Below are 18,699 nucleotides of genomic sequence, written 5' to 3' on the forward strand. Positions count from 1 at the left end.
CCCAGAGCGCGGGAGATACCGCCGGGGCCCACTGGATCTATTGGGACAATGATCTATTGTACAGTGAACAAAGAATCACCGAGTTGGGGGCCAGTCGAGTTTTGGTGGTGCCCCTCTGTTTTAGAGACTTCCTGTTGAACTTGGCCCACGACGTCCCCCTGGCCGGACACTTGGGTCAGGACAAAACCTACAACCGCCTGGTGACCCACTTTTACTGGACCAAAATGAGAAATGACGTACTCAACCACTGCCGGTCCTGTCCCACTTGTCAGGCCAGCGGGAAGAGCGGCCGCAAACTCGAGGCACCCCTGCAACCCTTCCCGGTGGTTACCACCCCGTTCGAAAAGGTGGGAATAGACATTGTGGGGCCCCTGGACCCCCGAACAGCACAAGGGCATCGATTCATCCTGGTACTGGTGGACCACGCCACCCGCTATCCTGAGGCCATCCCCCTTCGAACTGTAACAGCACCGGTGGTCGGCCGAGCCTTAATGGGGATCTTCTCCCGGGTGGGCTTCCCCCGGGAAGTCGTCAGCGACAGAGGCACGAACTTTATTTCAAAATATATGAAATCCCTCTGGCAGCAGTGCGGGGTCACCTACCAATTTACAACCCCCTATCACCCGCAAGGAAACGGACTGGTTGAGCGGTTCAACCGCACACTCAAGGGAATGATTATGGGGTTGGAAGAGCCCCTCCGCCGCCAGTGGGATGTGCTACTCCCGTGCCTCCTCTTCGCCTACCGAGAAGTCCCTCAGAAGTCCCTCGGCTTCAGCCCCTTCGAACTCTTGTACGGACACCCTGTTCGAGGGCCCCTCAGCCTAGTCAAGGAAGGTTGGGAGATGGCCCCCCTGAAAACCCCTCCAGACGTCTACAAGTACCTCCTGACCCTCCGCAATCAGACCAGGCGATTCCGAGAGATCGCCAAAGCCAATCTTGAGGCCAGTCAGGAGGACATGAAGAAATGGTACGATCAGAACGCCTCCTCCATAGAGTTCATACCGGGCCAGCAAGTATGGGTGATGTCCCCCACCGAACCTTGTGCCTTGCAGGATAAGTGGACGGGCCCTTCAAGGTGATCGAGCGCAAGAGCCCCGTCACCTATCTCATCGACATGGAATCTCCCCGGAACCCCCTCCGGGTCCTCCACGCCAACAGACTCAAACCCCACTTTGTGCGCTCGGAGCTCAGCCTACTGATGGCTACAGACAGTGGAGCGGAAGAAGACTCCGAGCCCCTCCCTGACCTACTGAGGACCCGTGAGAAAGATGGTTCAGTAGACGGGGTCCGACTCTCAGATGCCCTAACCTCGGAGCAGCGCCAAGACTGTCGGGCTCTCCTGCTGCAATTCGCAGCCCTATTTTCCCTCACCCCAGGGGTCACCCCCTGGTGCTTGCACGACGTGGACACTGGGGACAGTCCCCCTATCAGACATCGGGCGTACCGCGTACCAGATCGGGTACGTGCCTGCATCCAAGAAGAAGTGTCGAAAATGCTCACACTCGGAGTTATCGAACCCTCGGACAGCCCCTGGGCCAGCCCAGTCGTGCTGGTCCCCAAGGCTGCTGCCCCCGGACCACCCCTGAGCTCCGATTCTGCGTTGACTATCGGGGTCTGAACGCTGTCACCCGGACCGACGCTCACCCCATTCCCCGAGCCGATGAACTGATCGACCGCATGGGGGCTGCCCGCTACCTCAGCATCTTCGACCTGACAGCGGGCTATTGGCAGATCGGCCTCACCCCCAGGGCGCAAGAACGGTCCGCTTTCTCCACCCCGGATGGTCACTACCATTTCAAAGTGATGCCATTCGGCATGAAAAACGCTCCAGCAACCTTTCAACGCCTGGTGAAGCAGGTATTGGCGGGCCTCGAAGAGTTCAGCGCCGCCTACCTGGACGATATCGCGGTTTACAGCCGCCACTGGTCAGACCACCTCCGCCACCTCCGAGAGGTCCTGCAGGCCCTCCAACAGGCCGGCCTCACAATCAAGGCCAGCAAATGCCAGATTGGCCAGGGGTCCGTGACCTACCTCGGACACCAAGTGGGGAGCGGTCTGGTGGCCCCCCTCCAGCTCAAGATCGCTGCCATCCAGTCCTGGCAGCCACCCGTAACGCAAACCGAGGTCCGGGCCTTCTTGGGGCTCACCGGATACTACCGGCGGTTTGTGAAGGACTATGGCAGCATTGTGGGGCCCCTCACGGCACTTATATCCAAGAACCAGCCAAAAAGAGTCGACTGGACTCCCGACTGTCAAGCGGCCTTCGAGAATTTGAAGGTCGCCATGTGCACCGCCCCGGTACTCCAGGCTCCCGACTACAGCCGGGAGTTCATCGTCCAGACTGATGCCTCCGACCATGGCATTGGGGCCGTCCTCTCCCAACTGAACCCCGAGGGAGTCGACCAACGAGTGGCCTTCATCAGCAGACGTCTGTTGGCCCGAGAACAGCGCTGGAGCACCATCGAGAGGGAGGCCTTTGCAGTAGTATGGGCCCTCATGAAGCTCCGGCCCTACCTCTTCGGTACCCACTTTCGGGTGCAAACAGATCATCGCCCCCTGCAATGGCTAATGCAGATGCGGGGGGGGGAAATCCCAAGCTCTTGCGATGGTCCATCTCCCTGCAGGGGATGGACTTCACGGTGGAGCACCGCCCTGGCCAGGATCACGTCAACGCGGATGGCCTGTCACGCCTTTTCCGCCTCGATGAGGAAAGTCCCCAAGAGGATTGGTGACTCTCCCCGCCTTCAGCTGGGGGGGACGCATGTTGGACAGGCCACATGAAGGGCTCGCTCCCTCCTCGCATGACAGGGCCCGGACACCGGCTCTCCAGGTGCTACCCACAGAAGCAACCCGCACTCCGTCCCCTACGGGACTCCTGCAACCGGACATCTCTGTATCACGGGCCCGGGCCACCGTCAGCACCATTGCCCGGCCTGGCCGCCATCTTGGACACTGCACCACGAGGCCGCATGGCCTCAGCTCGACCCCAACCCTGGGCCTGGCCAGGCCCCGACATCCCGGCACCACCATCCACCCAGGAGGTGAATGGACCACTTGGCAGGTCAATGGGAGGAAGAAGTGTCGATGGCTCTCCCCCGCCAGGTGCCGATCGCCCCCAGCCTCCCCGGGCGCTGGCTCCACCCCCCTGCTGGGTGTCTGGACTCCCTCATCCCAGACCTCCCGACCTCCAAGTGCGAGGGTCCGGACATCAAAGGCCGCCAGACCTATAACTGGGGCAGCTCCAGAGCAGGAAGGCAGTTGTATCCTGGAGTCGAGAGACACCGAGAAGAACTCATCCTTGACGGACTGCTGGCGCTGCCGCAGCCCTGCCTTGTGAACTGTCGTCTTGTCCGCTGGCGCCGCCGCGGCCCTCTGCAACCTTCATCCTCGTCGGGACCTGCTGGCGCTGCCGCGGCCCGTTGTAACCACCATCTTCGTCGGGACCTGCTGGCGCTGCCGCGGACCGTTGCCACCTTCGATCTCCCCGGGACCTGCTGGCGCTGCCGCGGCCCGTCCTCCTAGAACGCCGAGCTCGAGGATTGTGAGCTACCCATCATCTCATCGCAACTACCATATTGGTAATAAGACTGTCCCGCTACCCCCTTTCCCATCCAAGAGACTAGAACCGAGGGGACCCCTGAGTCCAGACCTCCTTGTACCATTCTACCGTACCTCAAGATTGCTTATAAAGAACGTTAAATCTTATCTTTGTGTGGTGTCCATCTGTGGGGGGGAAATTACTTGTCTGTACGATCGCTGGAGACGGCTCTCCCTGGAGACCTCTCCCCTTGTCCTCGGCCGACCCTCCAGGTCCAGTCTAACATAATCCCTTTCCCACAAGACTTTCTAACCCTCAACTTGCCTCCTTTGGTTCTGTTTTTAGAAATTGACAGGGTCAAGAGGAGAAAAAAACCTACCCTCGTAGCTGATGGTGGTCTGCTTGTGAACACCGTGCTGGCTCTCAAGCGACACCTATCGGTCTGAGAGTGGTATATCCAGACCAGCGCTGCTCCTTTCAGCACACCACCCCTAAATCACGTGATCTGTAAGGAGGGTTATTGCCATGTCATTTACACCACCACTGCCTTAGCCCGCTCACAGATTATGAGGAGGATGAACGCCAAATGGTGCTTCGACACATCCTTCTGCAGGTCACATTATAGGAATTCATAAACTTATAAAACGCGCTCTTCCATTTGTCTGGTCAGTAGGCACTGACCAAAGGTCTTACTTATTTCCAAACCCAATGGTACTCCTTTTCTTGATCTCAGAAGGATGAAAGGCTGAGTAGGACATGGATGCATTAGTCCACTGAGCTACACTACCTGCTACATAGCTACTTGAATGATAGCCATAGATGTCCACAGACTAAGGGGCTCATTAGGATTGCGGACGGACTTGAGTCCGTCCGCGACCCCAGAGTAGGAGGGAACGTCCGCATGGGCAGCGGCGTTCCCTCCTTGCAGATTAGGATGTGACCGCCAGGGTGGCGGTCACATCCTCTATCTTTAACATTGCGGCGGGTGCAGCTTGAAGCTGCACCCGCCGCAATGTTAGAAATGCATACGTTGCATTTGTATGCACAAAGTTGCAGGCAAAGCGCGGTGCCTGCCGATTTCTGCATACAAATGCAGGGGGGTACCATGGGTAACCCCCATGTGCACCCCCCACCCCCCATTCACCCAGGGGGCCCACAACGGGCCCCCGAAGTCAAATTCCGTATGCTTTTCCACGGCGGAAAAGCCGCTGTGGAAAAGCATCTCTTTCACTCTATCCTAATATGGCTGGCGGTGTCTGATAGACACCGCCAGCCATGTTACAGCTTTTCCGCTGCGGTTGTAAGTCAACCGCGGCGGAAAAGCGGCGGACTGAAACCAGGACCCACCAGCCATCCTAATGTGGCGGTGGGTCCGCAGAGGATTTTCCACATCCTTCGGGCCGGCGGTGGCTTCCGCCGGCCCAGAGGATGCGGAAAATCCTCCATCCTAATCAGCCCCTAAATGTTGTTCCTTCCCCAGAGTCATCACAAAATGTAAACATTTTTAAAGGTCCCAGAGAGTGGTGTATGGTAGGACAATGTTATAGTATCAAGATATAAATCAGGAAATCCTTTTTTTAGACATAGCTCTAGAACACAGGGGGGAAAAGATGAGAGAGAAAGCAAAGGCTGACAATGAAGGAGAAACGCTTCTGCATCATCCAATAGCTTTGTGAGACACCCATCCCTGCTCAGACCTGAAACCAAACATCAGTAAAAAGTCCCAATTACAAGTAGTGCAGAGCGGAATTTTATTAAAAGATGGGAGGCTGGCATTATGCAATAGACACCATTTATTGCTGCTCCTGCAGCACACACTTCAAAGATAAACACATAGCAATTAAAAGAAGTCTAGAATAGAATGTCTACTGTTACATACAGCTCTACACTAACAATTTACTCTTCGTTGGATGGTTGCTCCAAAGATGAGTATCCCCTTTCACTTTGACTATTTATATATTCTCATGGTTTGTTTCATAAGGTTTCAGTTACTTCTAATTTACTAAAGCCTTTTATGGTAAGGATAGTGCTGCTTCAATTGTTTTTTTTCCATTGGTTGCCGTTTAATATTTAGAGGGTTAGTTTTATTGGTTTCGGTTTTTGGAAATTAGTTGGTCAGTATGTTTTACTGTCAACTGAGCATGCTTTAAAATTACTTATTTAAAATCAGGCTTGTAGAGCTTTTTGCACAGTTATGTAATGCAGAGGGCCTGTTGCATTTGGAGAAAGACCACTCATCAAGCTCTCTCAACACGTTACTCTCTTTGCCCTTGAGCAGAGTTTCAGCACACAAAATTCTGCACTAAGAGGATAACATGAGTATGCACTACTCTTGTATTGGTTGGTGGCTAATTTGGACTGGACTTGGGTCCATTCTTTTTAATTAAGAAAGATGAGTGCACAGGATGATGTATGATCGCCATGGCAATGGTGGGAGTGCAAACAGTCGCTAACTGCCTGAGATGTGCTTTGATTATTGCTGTATCAAATCGGAGAGGTAGTGTACATTGGCTCATTGTTTCCATTTGAAGGTTTTGTTTCTTTCAGTTTAAGTCATTGATTAAGGAATATGGGGAATAATAGTTAGATATGTGAATGTCATAGATTATATGTGTGAGGGCAGCTTGAAGGTAGGAGGCTGATGGTGAAGAGCTGACGGTATGTGGCTCTTGGCCATTTGTAATCACTCGTTGTGGTTTTAAACAATTTTTTGGTGCATCCTTGTTTAACCTTGCCTAAATTTTTAGGTTTTTTAAAATATACACTGTACATTTCTGCACCTACCTGCGAGCGTTGTGGGACAGGGGTAACTCGCCTACTCTCCTCCGGCTCTCCCGACTTGGGGGTGCGTCCGTGTGAGCAGACCCGCCATCTTGAGAGTAGCGGAGTGGCGGTCTAGCCTCCCATGACCTACCAGGACTCACGGAGAGAAAAGCGGACGCGGGTGCGCAGCGGATGCGCAAAGTGGGCGCGCCAAAGGCAAGCCCGTCTGTGCCCGTCTGCACCCGTCCATGCCAAGGGCGAGCCTAGCGCCCGTTACGCTGCCCCTTTTGGGATGAGGCAGGGACCAGTTGTTGGGTGTGGTCCTAGATGCTACACCAGTAAAGAACTGAACCATATTGGTGAGTGGGGTAGTGATATGGGGGCTCTTTTGCTTTCTGACACCGCTTTTCCCGTGGCAGACTTTTTGAGGAGCTGCACTTTTGCTGGTGGGCATCTAAATGTAAGATCTCTACCCGAGCACAGTGTGAAGATACAGCTGTTCCTTGAGGCTCATGAGCTGGACATCTTGTGTATGACGGAAACGTCGACTTGCCCTGAGTGTGAGGTCTATGCTGGGAAGGCCTGTCCGCCAGGGTTTAAAACCCACCACAGGCCGAGATCAAATGGTAGGGGAGGTGGGGTGGGTGTGATTTTTAGAGATACATTGAACTTGTCTGTCATTGAGATTGATGCATGTGATGGCTGTGAATTATTTGGGTTCTCTATCAAGTATGCACAGAGGCATCTTTTAACGGGTATCATCTGTTATAGGCCCCCTGGGATCTTCACCTTACTCCAGCAGCAGTTGCTTTTGGAACTGTTCAACAATATGGCTGCTATTCATAGTCAACTGGTGATTCTTGGAGACTTCAATTTGTGGTTGAATAGCTCCATGGATATAGGTCTTTTTAAAGTGCTCCATTCATGCGAGGGTCTTGGTCTCTCTCAGCGGGTCTCTCAGGCCACCCATATAGGGGGTCTCCGGTTGGATTTAATTTTTTCTGAGACCAACTTTCTCACTGTGGGGGATATCTTACCCATGGCCTGGACTGATCATTTTTTTATAACATTTTTTGTGAAGTCAGGTGTGGGTACTGTCAGGACATCTAGTCAAGTGAGGGAGTATGTTAGCAGGGATTGGAAGTCTCTTGCTCGGAAAAAAGGTGTTTCACCCTTGTTCAAGGTTGAGGAGTGCTTCTCCCTTGCTATGCAGATAGAGGAGAACTATGCTTCCCTCTGCTCGAAGATTACTTCGGATCTAGATGCCTCAGCTCCTTTAAAACATCATAGGAGCAGGGGGAGACCCTCAGCCCCCTGGTTCACGGATGGCCTCAAAAACCTGAAACTAGAATGTAAACAAGCAGAGAGGAGATGGAGACATGCATACCATGGATAAGGATAGGCTTACTTGGAAAGCTAAGCTGATGGATTATAAGAAGGAAATCCATAGAGTTAAGACAGCACATTATTCCAAGGTGATCTTGATGCCCCAAATAGCTCTTGCAGTATTTTAAACATCCTGAATAGTCTCATTAGTCCGGACTGCGCCAAGAATGAGTTTTCCCCCTCTCAGGAACTCTGTGAGAACCTGGCTAGGTTCTTTCAGGATAAAATCAATACGATTATTGATGATTTGGGGGTGGAGCAGCAACAGACCGGAACTGATCCCTTAGTGTTGGCTGATTGTGGCAGTCCTTAGAAGCAGGTCGTGGTGGATTTCGGGGCCGTCTCTCAACAGGGGGGAAAGAAGTCCCTATCGGAATTTGCGCAGTTGACTGCAGATGAGTTCAGTGCAGTGGCCCTTGGCATTATGTCTGGGCCCCTGCTCGATCCGATTCCATTAAAAATCTGGAAGGAGTTTGAGGCTGAGCTCTTTCCTACGCTTAGGCTGGTTTGTAACCAGTCTCTTTCTACTGGAGTGGTTCCACCTCAGTGGAAAGAAGCGATGGTGACCCCATTGCTGAAAAAGCCTTCCCTCGATCCTGAGTGCTTGAAGAACTTCAGGCCCATCTCGCTTCTACCCTATCCAGCTAAAATTGTAGAGCGGGTGGTGGCAGGCACTCTTTTTCTAGGTACCTAGAACAGCATAAACTCCTGGAGGAAGTCCAGTTTGGCTTCCGGCCAGCTCATGGTACCGAGACGGCCTTGGTGACCGTTTTGGATAAGCTTTGTTGGCGGGCAGTCAGGGGTCAGGCAGGTGTTCTGATCCTGCTTGACCTGTCTGCTGCCTTCGACACAGTGAACCATGGGATCCTGCTGGATAGGCTGAGAGAGGTGGGGGTTGCAGGTAGTGCCCTTGGGTGGTTTCAGTCCTGTCTTCATCACAGAAAACAAGCTGTGTCCCTCCCTCCTTACCAATCCGCCTTTTCTACCATCTCGCATGGCGTTCCTCAAGGCTCGGCAGTTAGTCCGATATTATTTAACATCTATATGAGACCCTTGATTGCGGTCATCAAACAATATAATATTGAGATTGTCAACTATGCTGATGACACGCAGTTGATTCTCTCCTTGGAGGGAGATCATTCAACTTCTTTGGAAATATTTCACAACTGCCTGAGAGATACAGCGGGTTGGTTGAACGCTAATTCCCTGCAATTTAATACAGGAAAAATGGAGGTGTTATACTGCCCAAGGGACAGGGTTCAATCTGCTCTTACCTGAACTTCTGGCCTGTTGATTTCCTTCCATCGGTGCAGCCAGTGAAGGCGGTTCGGAACCTGTGCGTAATGTTTAACAGCAATTTTACCCGGGAGGTGCAGGTCTCGAAGATAGTGGCTGGTTGTTTGGCCATTATTAGACTGCTCAGGAAAATCCTTCCTCTGCTGCAGTCCTCAGCCCGGGTTGAGGTGGTGCGTTGCACCGTGTTCAGTAGGTTAGACTACTGTAATTCTCTGCTGTTGGAATCCCCAAACTACCTTATGGATAGACTCCAAAGAATTCAGTCTGCGGTGGCAAAATTAGCCCTGGGGTGGCCCACAATATCATCCTCTTCTAGGGCTCTGGCTCAGCTGCACTGGCTCCCGGTGAGACAGAGAATCCAATTTAAGTCTCTCTGCTTGGTCTTTAAAGCCCTCCCTGGGTCGGGCCCTGTTCTTTTGCAAAAGAAGTTCGTGTGGCAAGTGCTGGTCCGTAACCTTCAATCCTCCTCGGATAGATTGGTGACAATACCAAGGTTTAAGAAAGCCAAAGCTGGAGGAAGATCGTTTGGTGTGGCTGTAGCGAAACTGTGGAATGCCCTCTGGTTGAGCTCAGACATACCTCTGACCTCCTTCTATTAAGGAGGAGCTTAAAAACATGGCTATTCCTGAAGCTCTAGTTTGGCATCAGTTTGGACCCCCTCTGTTTTTGAGTCTGCCAGCGCCAGGATGCCTTTTAGGTGTTAGTGCGCTCTATAAATGAAATAAATAAATAAATATGGCAGTTACTGGTAGATAGTTATAGTTAGGACCTAGGTTCCATAGGAAAAGTGTTTTTTTGTTTTGCTAATAACTGTAGCGAGGTTGACAAATCTTCAAAAAAATTTCAAAACATGTTTTCCACTCACCTCAGCTGCTGTCTGGAAAGTGTCATACTGATTCATCAAGTGGGGCTGAGAAAAAGGGGGGGTCCAACAATACAATTTCACCTAGGGATTTTAGACATGACTACAGCCTAAAACGCAGAACAGAATTACACTGCATTTGGTAGAAAGCTAGTTCTTGGTCTAGAATGATCTCTTTTTGTTATTTGGTGTAAATTCCTTCTTGGGTTTTGAGTTATTAAATAAAAAAGATTTATGTATATCTAGAGATGCGGAGGGTCCAATATTTGATAGATCTCAGGATGAGATCTGATTGGATGCCACCATTTTAACCAGGAAGAGATTGCAGCCATCTTGGGATTCTGACTCTGGTGAGTCACAGGTAAAAACATAAAAAAAGACAAAGGGGCAGAGTAGGAATACCCTGGTTCTTTAAGCCTGGTAGTGAGGTCCAAAGAATTAGTTTTTTTGTTTTCCCGCAAATTCATGGAGGATCTGCGGGAAAATTTAAAACAAAATGAAGCAGTTTGCTTTGCTTGTTTTTACTGGGGCAGGTCTAGGGGGAATCAATTATTAAAAAACAGGGAGAGGGCTCATGCAGACCCCTCCCCAGGCTGCTTTCAGCCCCAGTGATTCCATTCCCGGGGACCCGGATTGTGAAAAAGAAAGGGGGAGGGGGGCCAAACCCTCACCATGCACTCCTAATTATCCCACATCAGTCATGACATTGTCTATGACATAATTGATGATATCACTGTAACATTTCCAGTAAACCTTTTGTTGAGTAAAGTGTGCAAGGCAGGGGCGCGATTTATAGTTAAGTTAGTTATAGTTATGTTAGGGCCCGAGTTATAGTTTCCTGAGATAAGTATAACTATAACTGTTGAATTGCCATGTTTTTGTGCGTGTAAAATGTGAACATAACTATAATGACCCTGTAACCTTTGTTTTTAGTTTTTTTAGTAATATTGATGTAGGCAGCTTATACACCTCTATCCGGCACATGGATGGTATTGATGCTTGTTGTAGGTTTCTCAAGAAGCGGTCCATTTCTTTTCGAGACCATACTGACATGATCCTAAAAATGATGTTGTTTTGTCTCGAAAACAATTTTTTCATCTTTAATGAGGTCTATTTTAGACAACGACAAGGGACTGAGATGGGAACTTGTTTTGCTCCCAGTTTTGCGAATCTATTCATGGCAAACTGGGAGCAACGGGTGGCTGGAACTAGTGCACTATATCGCAGCCATGTGAAGACGTGGCTGCGATATATCGATGATTTATTCATCATTTGGGATGGTCCCAAATCATTGGCAGAAGATTTCCTCCGTGAACTGAATTGTAATGATCTTAACCTCAGTCTGGACGGGAAAATCAGTAATTGCTTCATGGAATTTCTAGACTTGAAAGTGGAGGTTGAAAGGGACAGACTTGTTACAAAATTGTTTCGGAAAGCCACGGCAGGTAACACCTTGCTTCATGCCGAGAGTAGCCACCCGAAATCCCTTATACGCAGTATTCCCTTTGGCGAGTTCCTCCGGGCTCGGAGGAACTGCAGCAAGGATGAGGATTTTGTAATTGAAGGGGAAAACATGAAACAACGCTTCAGAGAACGTGGGTATAACCCACAGGTAATAGAAGAAGCTTTTGTGAAAGCGAGCAAAATCACCCATGAATCTTTGCTGGTCCCTAAAGTAAATAATCTAGAGGGACAGGAGGTCATTAGATTCATCTCCACATACCATGCGAGTTCATGGCAAGTACAGAGCAGCCTCAAAAAACATTGGAATGTGTTGCAAACTGAACCCACGTTAACTGAGGTGGTAGGCAGCAATCCCAGCATTACGTATCGGAAAGCTGATTCCCTTAAGGATAAACTGAGCAAAAATGAGGTCAACATCAAACCTAGGAAGTCCAATGAGATACAGGGCTTTTTTACTTGCATGAAGTGCAAAGCTTGTAAATTTAGCAATAACATCAAGTCAGTTTATTACCGAATAGAGGATAGGGAAAAACCCATCACACAGCATTTAACCTGCCTCTCAGATTATGTGGTATATATCTTGGTGTGCCCATGTGCTAAGAAATATGTAGGGAGCACTATGTTCCCTGCAAAAAAACGCATTCTTGAACACATGAGGGCAATTGATAACAAGGACCAAAGTTCGCCAGTTGCTCGCCACTTTGAGGAACATCATAAAAGCAATCGCAATTTACTAAAAATGTTTGCGATTGACAAGATTCCAACTATGAAGAGAGGTGGTGACAGAATACGCAGGTTGCGACAATTAGAAAGCAAATACATTCTTGATTTAGACACACGCATTCCAGGAGGGCTGAATTCTGAGGAAGAACTGAAATGGTATTTGGGAGATTAACCTATGTAATGTATATTGTCTGCACACATGTATATACTAGTTGGTTGTCCTCTCGGGCTCCTAGCAATGATTCTATTGTTTTTAAATCACTTCACATTTGATTTGTTCTACACTTCATAATATTATGTTGTAGGCCGTCTGAACTGTGGTATTAGCCGTTCTGATGTGACATTCTTGTTTTTTCAACAGGTAAATTCATTACGTGAAGATATGCCTATGCAGAAGAGTTAACTCCCACTTGGGGTTTATGGTCGCAAATTCCCACTTGGGATGGACACTTTAATCAATGTTTTCACATAATATTCATCGATTTACAATATTCATTGATTTATAATATTGTTTGATTTTGCCTGTGACTCTTGGACCATCTTCTGCACAAATTTCTTCACAATTTACCATAGCAGTATTTGCACATGTTTTCCCACTTGGGATATTAGTCATGTGTATTATTTTTCCCACTAGGGATGGATGCGTTTATTAAGCACTTTACCAGTACTGCTAGTTGATTATGAATATTGCTATAATCATCATGCATTGTTATTAGAAGTAATTTATTTGCTAAACATATATCGACATGTATGTTTAGAATGTCGCTTTATATGTTTTTCAGTTTTTGGCATACTACATTTACCATGCCAAGATGGCCGCAATGTTTATTTTGTGTTTATTTTGTGCACACTGTCCTTTGTTTATGTTTACACAAGGAAGTGTTTTTTGAAAACTTTATTTAGTGTACAATGTCTTAACATTATTCACCCGTGACCAAGGCGAGTGATCGCTGAAACGCGTTGGGGGTTTAGTTCCATGAACTGTCTTTCCATGCTGGGAATAAACTGAATACCCACGAACTGTTGGATGGCTTAATTTCATGGTGATTACTGCTGGATTTTCGAGTGCATTCACGCTATGGTTTGAGCGTGTGGTGAAACGTGATACAGACAGGGAGCCTTTGACCCTGAGCTTGCACCGCAGTCTGAGTGTCCCGGTTTTTTCGAAGGAAGTGAACCATATATATATATATATATATATATATATATATATATATATATATATATATATATATATATATATATATATATATATATATATATATATATATATTCCTTGGATTCTCTACACTACTCCTCACACGGCGAAGTCACGGCACAGCAGACAGGTAAAGTTTACAATTGTTTTCTATTTATTCACACACCATGTACAAATATGCGTGCATAGATATGGACGGCCTATGCGTTTCGGCTACGGCTAGCCTTCCACTGGACCATAGAGTCCCTGGTGTCTAGACCATCATTTAAAGTGCCCAGGGCTGTTAAAAAAATATTTTCTCTTTCTCATATTGCCTAGACTATTTAACCTTGCTTACAAGTTCTGGCGCAATGATGATCGCCATTTTGGGTGTTAGCAATCTGTGTTGTAATCACTGTAAAGTACTTTTTCACAATCATAAGTATGCTATGCATATATCTAATCACCCTCATATTCACAAACTGTATACATTTCCAGTTGGGGGTAGAGAATTTCTTTACCTGAAAAGGGACATTATTTTCCTAATCAGTGCACGTATATTTCATCTACTATGCAACAAGGTAAAGTAAATGTTACTACAGTTTTCTGAATTCCTCAAAATTTCTGTCCATGAGATGAAAAATAATTATCAGTATTGGTGCACTTTTTCTTTTTGCATTATGGTAAAGTACCTCTATTTACAAATCTCTAAGATGGTTATCCCAATACTCAGAAAAACCCCTCTTGTGTTGATGTCTACAACAACCACATTATGTTCGTTAAGTACACTATTTACAATTCATTGATCGTCCATACATACTCCCTACATCTGGTATTCACGCAAAGCTCTAATTCAATTTCTACAAAAATGTATTTGATTTTTTGATTTTTAGATTTCAGGTTTCCCCAGAGTTTGCAGTGTTCGATTTTAAGTTAGTAAAGTACTATTATTCACATGTGGGTTTCTTCTGAAAAGTTATTGGAATATATATATATATATATATATATATATATATATATATATATATATATATATATATATATATATATATATATATATATATATATATATATATATATATATATATATATATATATATATATATATATATAATTCATTGAAAAAACCATAGGTTTCAGGCACATTATAGTCAGAAATTAGCATTTAAAAAACGTTAGAAATTCACTGAAAAAAACATAGGTTTCAAGGACGGTATAGTTAGTTGGACATTTTACTCGTACAAAACCATAGAAATTTAGCCGTTATAGTTAGTTCAGCTAACTATAACTTGCGTCCCGCAATGCAGTGCTGATGACATCTCACATTACATCATTCATGACATAGTCAGTGACATCACTGATGACATCTCAAATGACATCATTGATGACATCACTGTTGACAACATCCAGTGACTGTGTGTTTCTGTATATGTAAAGTTTAAAATATTTTTGTATGTAAATGTATATGCCAAGGTGTGTTGAAGAATGAGAATGAGTGTGTGTATAAGTGTTTGAATGGATGATTTAGTAAGTGCATGTCTGTATAAGTGAGTAATTAAATGTGTCTTAGTGAATGCATGGGTTAGTCACTGAACTATGTAAATGGCTGTTTCAGTCTGTCAGTTGATGTGTAAGCGGTTGCCTGGGTTGGAGAGTAGCTAAACAAGTGTCTATATGGGTTATTGATTTGTTGTCTGAGTATCTGTATGGGTGCCTGACTGTCTGTGTGGATGGGTGGGGGGTCTGTGACTCCGTGCATGGATACGTGAGTGTGTGATTCACTGGGTATATGGGTTCAAGAGTGCATCTGTGAAGGGCTGTATTGGTGGGTGAGTGGGTGTATAAGTGTGTTGGTGAGTGAATGGATGTCTCAGTAGTACATGTGTGAGTAACTACATATGTGAAAGGCAGTATAGGTAAGTGTTGGAGTATATAAATGAACTATATGTGAGAGTGAGTGATTGTGAGAGTGGCTGGATGGATGAGTGTGTGATTGTATCAGTGATTGTATAAGCAAGTAAGTATGTGTTAGTGTCTGTATGAATAAGTGAGCTTGTTTTTGGATAACTGTATAGGTGAGTGAATGAAAGTGTGATTGAATGTTTGCATGACTGACTAGGTGTGTGTCTAACGCTATGGATGAGTGGTGGTGTGTGACTGTCTGTATAGGTGTATGAGTGCATATGATAGTGCTGTACTCATGAGTGACCACATGTATGAGTGACTATATGGGTGAATGTGTGGATGTGTGTGTAGACCTGGGAACCAGTGAGTGGGTATGTGGTAACTGCTATAGGTGTGTCCATGATTTTAAAAATGGCAGTCTGTATTTCAGAGTAGGTGTATACAAGATTATATTAGAGTGTGAGGAGGTTATCAGATTATCATGTGGATTATGTCATCAGTGATATCATTTGAGATGTCATGAATGATGTCATAAGTGAAGTCACTGACTATGTCATCAATGATGTAATATGGGACGTCATCAGGAGTGCATTGCGGGGGCACGAGTTATAGTTAGCTGAACTAACTATAACAGACAAATTTCTATGGTTTTGTACAAGTGAAATGTCTAACTAACTATAACGTCCCCGAAACCTATAGTTTTTTCAGTGAATTTCAAAGGATTTTTAAATGCTAATTTCTAACTATAACGTAGCAGACTCATTTTCACAGTGGTGGAGAAATGTGAGCGTGGTCTCCAAACACCTTTTATCAATCCTACTGTGTGGGATTTACTGGAGGTAACAGGAGGGGTAGTTAGCCCCAAACGTCAACCTTGGGGGCCAACTACCCCTTTTATTACCTCCAGTAAGTCCCACTCAGCAAGAATGCTAACTTGTTATATCAGGCCCGCCTCTTCCCTGCACTACTGTGCAACTAACCCCCTGGCATGTTGTGAATTAGGGGATTATGTCCCCTTGAACCCTGAGGGTCCCTCCGGGCCAACTTGCCCACCAGGTACCTCCAGTAAGCACCACAGAACTGCATTGCAGAGAGATGTTCTGAGGGCAAGCCCCTTTTTACACCATGCTGCAAACACTGCTTCTGGCGCACTGCTGCTCAGAGGATGAAGTCCACCTGTGTCCTGAGGTCCTCAGGCCATGGGGGGGCCTCATTGCCCCACCAGCAGTGCACCAGAAGTAGTGTTTGCAGAGTGGTGTAAAAAGGGGCAATGCCTCGGACCACCTCTCTCCAGAGCAGCTCTATGGCACTTACTGAAGGTACCTGGTTGGCTACTGGGCCCCCAGGGACCCTCGGGGTGCAAGGGACTTAATCCTCCAATTTACAATGAGCCAGGGGATGTGTATGCACACTTGTAATATCAGACCCCACCCATTCCCTGCACCACTGTGCAAACACGCCCCCTGGTGCATTGTAAGTCGGGGGATTAAGTCTTCTTGAATCTTGAGGGTCACTGTAGGCCAACTAGCCCACCAGGCACCTCCAGTAAGCGCCCCAGGGACCCTCAGTATTCAAGGGGAAATCATTCCCCAACTTACAATTCGCCGGGGGGGGGGGCGCGTTTGCAGAGTGCTGCAGGGAGAGGGCGGGGCCAATGGCACAATGCCAGCTTTTTTCCTTTTTTCCTGAATGGGGCTGTGTGGCTTCCCTTCTTTTCCCATTTTTGGGGCCCTGGGGACCCCATCCCCCAGGGCCTGGCCACTCTGTTGGGGACCATGGGGGGAGCCCCAATGCCCCCACAGGCTCACAGGCTGCCCTCCTGCGGTAGCCGGCATTGCTTTTCCACAAGGGTAGCTGCTGACATGCAGATCCCCTTGTGGAAAAGCAATCCTGCTTTGTGTCATTGAAACCAGTCCTAGGATGTTTGTTTCCAGTCTAGGGAAGACCTGGCCTGGCAGATCAGGCTGGACTGCTCTCATGAGGCACAGGGTCAAGACTGATTTGCATATGGCTGGGTTCAAACTGGATTAGCATTGTGAGCAAAAAACAATGGTTTTAGGCCCGATATCTGTACTGGGGTGAATGTATGACATTGTTCTGCATTCTGTCCATCAATCGTTCTTTTTGCATTTGTCACCCCGAGAGGGACGGGTATGCCCAGATGTGAGCCCCCTGCTCTCTGTGCCACTGGAGTCAAGCTATCCTGGCTGATAAGGGGTAAAACCCAGAAACTGGTCCTAGGATGCTTGTTTCCACTCCAGGGAGGACCTGGCCTGGCAGTTTGGGCTGGACTCTTCCCATTAGGCGCAGGGTCAAGACTGATTTGCATATGGCTGGGTTTAAAGTGGAATGGCATGGTGAGCAAAAAACAATGGATGATTTAGGCCCAGATTTCTGCACTGAGGTGAATGTATGACTTTGTTCTGCATTCTGTCCATCAATTGTTCTTTTTGCATTTGTAAAATAGCACGTACAACTACCTTCATATCTCTATAACACAGTGCATACCCTTTTCAGTGTAATCTATTATTGCATGCATCACTCTGCATCAGTAAGTCTCTCATTCATTGCATAAGTATTTATATGAATCTGTAGGATGGTGCATTAGTCTAGGAATGCTTCTATAATGAAATGTGTGACTGCCTCAGTGCATCAATGAGTGGGTGCATCAGTCTTGCACTGGGTCTGTGATTGGTTGCATAAGTCTCTCACTTAATCTGTGAGTTGGTGCATGAGTGCCTTTGTGCATTTGTAAGTATATAACTATCTGGATCTGTAAGTGGATACATGAGTGTCTAAGTGGGTGTCAGAGTGGGTGAGTGAGTGGGTGCATGAGTGTCAGAGTCGGTCAGTGAATGAGTGCATATGTCCCTCAGTGGGTCTATCACTGGCAGTATGAATGTCTGAGTGGTTTTGTCAGTGGATGCATGGGTCTCTGAGCGCGACTGTGAGTGTGTACTTGAGTCTCTGAGTGTATAACTGACTGGGTCCATAAGTCTCTGAGTGGGTCTATGAGTGGGTGTGTGAGTGACTGTATGTGTGTGTGCATGTCTGAGTGGGTCCATGAGTTGGTGTATGAGTGTCTGAGTAGATCTGTGAGTGGGTGTATGAGTGTCTCAATGGTTCTGTGAGTGAGAGCATAAGCCTCTGAGTGGGTGAGTGAATGGGTGCATGCATAAACGTCTGAGTGGGTGTGTGACGAGGAGGGCGGGTGCCTGGGTGGGTCTGTGAGTGGATGCATGAGCCTTAAGTGGGTAGGTAAGTAATTGGGGTCATGTATATCTGAGTGAGTTTGTGAGTTGGTGTGTGAGTTTCTGAGTGCATGAGTGAGTGACCGAGTATATGGGTCTCTGAGAAGGTCTGTGAATGAGTGTGGGAGTGACTGTATTGGTGTGTGAGTGGATGTATGAGTGTCTAAGAGGATCTGTAAGTGGGTATATGAGTGTCTAACTGGGTCTGTGAGTACAGATGTGAGTGTGTTAGGGGGATCTGTAAGTGAATGGTGAGTCTCTGAGTTGGTCTGTATATGGGTCTGTGTCTCTCCGAGAGAATCTGTAGGTGGGTGGATGAGTATCTGAGTGAGTA

Source organism: Lissotriton vulgaris, chromosome 10 (genome assembly GCF_964263255.1).
Source record: "Lissotriton vulgaris chromosome 10, aLisVul1.2, whole genome shotgun sequence".
Lineage (NCBI taxonomy): Eukaryota > Metazoa > Chordata > Amphibia > Caudata > Salamandridae > Lissotriton > Lissotriton vulgaris.